Below are 5,000 nucleotides of genomic sequence, written 5' to 3'. Positions count from 1 at the left end.
CAATCTTATATCTACCTGTCTACATGTCTAATCTATATAAATAGGCCTATCTAATATATATATTGGCCCATTTAATGTCTCTTTCTCTCTCTGTCTATCTGTCTATCTACCCTGTGTCACGCTGATATTGTCAAATAATATGAATTATATAGATACATCATAGTTAAGCAAAATTATTATTACCCTTTATTGCGGCCGTTTCCTTGATGAAAGTGGCGGAGTGAACTTCGAGCTGCCGTTTCGTTGGGCAAGTTACGAAGCGACGTTACGATACGAAATTACGGTGCGGAGTTAGGAAGTGAAGTTACGGTGCGGAGTTACGGTGCGGAGTTACGGTGCGGAGTTACGAAGCGAAGTTATGGTGCGGAGTTACGAAGCGAAGTTACGGTGCGGAGTTACGAAGCGGAATTAGGAAGCGAAGTTACGGTGCGGAGTTACGAAGCGGAGTTACGGTGCGGAGTTAGGAAGCGGAGTTAGGAAGCGGAGTTAGGAAGCGGAGTTAGGAAGCGAAGTTACGGTGCGGAGTTAGGAAGCGAAGTTACGGTGCGGAGTTACGAAGCGAAGTTACGGTGCGGAGTTACGGAGCGATTCGGGCAGTTTTTCTTTGATTTATTCGCCCTCGAGTGCCTGGCTGGTTTGCTAATTTTATTTGGCAGATCATTCAGTTGTCTGATTGTATTATTTTTTTTGAAATTACGGTTGATGGTTACTCTCAAGTTATTCTTATGTAGGTATAAAGAAAGGTAAATCCATTAATTCATTCACTCATTCACAAACTCCCACCTTTCCCCCTTTTTTTTGGCCATTCATTCTCCCATTCACTTTTTCATTCACTCGCCCAACTCGTTTCATTTTCTACTCGTCCATTCGCGCCCTCGCGTTCCCCTTCACGCAAACAGTTCCTCCTCCAAGTGGATTCCTAGTGTGGATGAAATGGAGCAGGAGCTGGCGGCGGTGGATCTTTAAACACAGGTGGAGCACGCGACAGATGGTGTGGCGGGGGATGGGGGGAGGGGAGGGGGTGAGGGGAGGCAGACGGCTGAGGATTGGAAGATGAGGCATAACCCCCCTCCCCCCCTCGCCCCCCCACTCACGCCCCACGCCCTCTCCAGGCTATTTATAGAGTGACGCAGATAAATGCTTATTGCAATTGTTACGTCAACAATGGTTGCCAGTAAGGCATATTTTGTTGTTGCTGTCTTCCAAGAGGGACTGAAAGAATTTTAATAGCAAGGTTTAAAGCATTGCTCATTTTATATTTTCCTCGTCGCCGTGAAGTAAAAAGCGTATAAGCCTACATACCTTTCGCATGAACATGTCATCCAAAATAGAAACAGACCGTTTTATCACATTTAGGACCCGAAATTATCATATTCACAGTAATAGGCGATATGATTTGGATGACTTCACGACCCCGATATAATGCCCAGCGACCTCCAGGGTTTAGAAACTGTCGTGTTTGTTTTGATTCGCAATCGAGGTCGATGAACGAAAGGGCGGCTATAGTGTGTTCTGGGGAAATGTCAGGTGTGTGCTGCTGTTTGTGCCTTGGTTGGAATGCAAGTAGAAGTCTTCATCATAAGCTGTTGGTTTAACCGTTAGCATTTTTTATTTTATTTTAATTTTATTGTTGCTGTTTTGTGGTATCGCCTTTGTTGGGTTAATTATGCTGGTAATTATGAAGGTGGATACTGTTGTTGGTGTCGTTTTTGTGTTTTATTATTGTTGTTTTTTGTGTTTGTTGCCATTATCATTTTATTATGTTGTTGGTGATGTTGGTGTTGTAGATTTTGCATACAAATCGGGCGACTATTATGATAAGTCGCACATAGGCTGGGACCTCCCGGAATTCGAGGGTGCAGGGGAGGGAGGGAGGGAGGGAGAGAGGGAGGGAGGGAGGGAGGGAGGGAGGGAGGGAGGGAGGGAGGGAGGGAGGGAGGGAGGGAGGGAGGGAGGGAGGGAGGGAGGGAGGGGAGCACGAACTATGTACAGTACGGGGGAGGCCCTCACCCCCCCTCTCCCCCGAGGCTCAACAAGAACATTCCTTTCATTATGTTGGCAGAGAATGAGATCGATCACAGGAGGTCCTCCCGTTCTCCCCCCTCTCTTTCCTCCCCCCCCCTCTCCCTCGTTTTCTCCCCCACCCCTCTGTTTCCTCTCTCTCACTTACTCTCTCTCCTCCCCCTCTCTCTCGTGTGTCCCCTTAGGTTTGCAGTTCTACCACCTCGTGTGCTGGGCCTTCCATTTTCTTATTCAGGCCACGAAATTTTAAGGTTTAGGAATCCTGTTGCGTGATTATCAAACTTCCATCTGGAGCAGGAGAGGTGGTCAGGTGAAGAGAGAGAGAGAGAGAAAAGAAATAGAGAAAGAGAGAGGAAGAGAAACAGAAAGAGAGGGGAAGACAGACAGACAGACACACAGACAGACACACAGACAGACAGACAGACAGACAGACAGACAGACAGACAGACAGACAGACAGACAGACAGACAGACCGATAGATAATGGCTATTCTCGACCTCCCCATAGTAGGCCGTTTCGCATGCTGAAACTTCCTAGCCTCTCCCTCCTCTTACTTGTTCCTCTTGCTGGTCTCTTGCTCTTCCTGTTCTCTCTTATTCATTCCTTTTGCTGGCGTCTCCACTATCCCTCCTCTTCCTTGCTTGTCTTTTCTTCTTCGCTCTTCTCTCCTGTACCTTGTCTCTCCCCATTCTTGTAACACTGCTCTTCCTCTTGTTTTAGCCTCTTCCTCTTTTTCCCCTCCTTCTTCCTTCTCTTCCTTCTTCCTCTTCTTCTCCCTCTTCTCCTGTTTCCTCTTCTTCCTCTTCTTCCTCTTCTCCATCTTCTCCTTCTCCTTCTTCTCCTTCTCCTTCTCCTCCTCCTCCTCTTCCTCCTCCTCCTCCCCCTCCTCCTCGTCCTCCTCCTCCTCCTCCTCCTTCTCCTCCTCCTCCTCCTCCTCCTCCTCCTCCTCCTCCTCCTCCTCCTCCTCCTCCTCCTCCTCCTCCTCCTCCTCCTTCCTCCTCCTCCTTCTTCTTCTCCTCCTCCTTCTCCTTCTCCTTCTCCTTCTCTTCTTCTTCCTCTCCTCCTCGTTCTTCTTCCCTCTTCCTCGTTCGTAATGTGACGGCGGCGGACTGGCCCGACCACACCACAGACAGCCTTCCCCCGCCCTCCACCCCCCACCTCGGCCGCCCGCGGATAATGGGCGCCCTGACACCGCCGCTGTCAAGACGAATGACTGGCTTGACTCCGGTCATTGTCAGGGGGCTTCGGGCTAGCTTGACGGGGGAAGGGGGTGTGGGGGGGGGAGACGGTAAGGGAGTGGGGGAAGGGGAAGGGGTGATGGGAGGGGGAAGGTTTGTGGGAGTGGGGGAGGCGAAAGGGGTGCGGGAGGGAGAGGGGGAAGGGGCGACGGAAGGGGTAAGGGGTGAGTGAGTGAGGAAGGGGGAAGAAGAGAAGGAGTTAGGGAGGGGAAAATGGTGAGGGAGTGGGGGAAGGGGAAGGGGTGAGGGAGGGGGAAGAGGTGACGGACGGGTTAGGGGTAAGGGGTGAGTGAGTGAGGGAGGGGGAAGAGGAGAAGGAGTGAGGGAGGGGAAAGGGGTAAGGGTGTGAGGGAGGGGGAAAGGGTGAGGGAGTGAGGAGGGGGAAAAATGGGGTGAGGAGGGGAGGAGGGAAATGTATAGGGGTTGAGGGAGAGGAAAGGGGTGAGGAAGGGGGAAGAGGGAAGTGGAGGGAAGGGGAAGAAGGAAGAAATGAGAAGAGGGGAGAGTGAGGGAGGGGGGGAAATGTGAGGAGGAGGGAGAGAGGTGTGAGGAAGTTGAAGAGATAAGGAGTGAAAAAGTGGGGAAGGGGTGAGAAAGGGGAAAGGGAAGGGGGCGAGGGTTGAGGAAGTAGGAGGGAATTGAGGAAGTGGAAGGAGGTAAGGGGGGGGGGGAGGCAAGGAGGCCCGTGTCGCATTCCGTCTGCGACCCTCGCCTTGCCGATAGCACTCTCTCAGGTTTTCCATCTGCTCTCATATTCAGGAAAATGTAGGCTTCCCTTTGTGATGTGATGACATTGTTGGCGGTTTTCGATAATTTGATAAGATTTGAAGATACATTTTGTGTGTGTGTGTGTGTGCGCGTGCGTGTGTATGTATGTATGTATGTATGTATGTATGTATATATGTATGTATGTATGTATGTGTGTGTGGGAGGGCGAGGCGCATGAGGAGGAGCAGTGGGTGATATCATATCTTATCTCTTTCCGCTATCAGAGCTCATTATACCGAACCTTGTATGTGTGCGAACGTGTAAGTATGTGTGTATATATATGCACGTGTGTATGTGTGTACTTATGTACGTGTACGCGGGCGCATGTACGGGCGTGAGGGCGGGGCTGAAATGTGGGTTTAGTGCGCACGTTTGTGTGTGTACCGGTATGTACGTGAACAAAAGTACACATGTACACGCCCGGAAGTGGGAGGGCGAGGCTGCGAGGGAGGAATTGTAGTGTCACGTCGGCGTCTTTTCCGCGGAATTGTCAGTTCCCGAAAGTGTGCCCCGTTTCCTTCCGCTCGGGCTGGCATGTGCGTCGTGGGCTTTCGTGGGAGAGTGAGTGTGAGTGAGTGGGTGAGTGAGTGAGTTTGACTGGGTGAGTTGAGTGGGTGAGTGCAGGAGTGAGTTTGAGTGGGTGAGTGAGTGGGTGAGTGCAGGAGTGAGTGAGTTTGAGTGGTTGAGTGAGTGGGTGAGTACAGGAGTGAGTTTGAGTGGATGAGTGAGTTAGTGAGTGTGAGTGAGTTAGTGAGTGTGAGTGAGTGAGTGAGTTAGTGAGTGTTAATGGATGAGTGAGAGAGAAAGACGGCGTTTGCATTGTTCATGCGCGCGCCAGTGTGTAAAGATATGAACGCGATGGAACAAAAGGAACAAATGGAAGGCGTGTTGGTTGTTACGTGAACGCGGCTGCCCTGACACACATGCGTTTTGGTTTATGGCGCTGGAGTGATTGTCGTGTTTCCAGAGCGC

General features: G+C 50.8%; 1 protein-coding gene across 1 annotated transcript in view; it reads left to right on the top strand.

Annotated features, from left to right (window-relative positions):
- Positions 1 to 5,000, top strand: part of LOC125032490 (DISP complex protein LRCH3-like) — a 27,498-nt gene that overhangs the window by 21,267 nt on the left and 1,231 nt on the right. The gene's annotated exons all lie outside the window — the stretch shown is intronic.

Source organism: Penaeus chinensis, chromosome 14 (assembly GCF_019202785.1).
Source record: "Penaeus chinensis breed Huanghai No. 1 chromosome 14, ASM1920278v2, whole genome shotgun sequence".
NCBI lineage: Eukaryota > Metazoa > Arthropoda > Malacostraca > Decapoda > Penaeidae > Penaeus > Penaeus chinensis.
The sequence above is the reverse complement of the archived record's forward strand: the minus strand, read 5'-3'. Positions and strand labels throughout refer to the sequence as shown.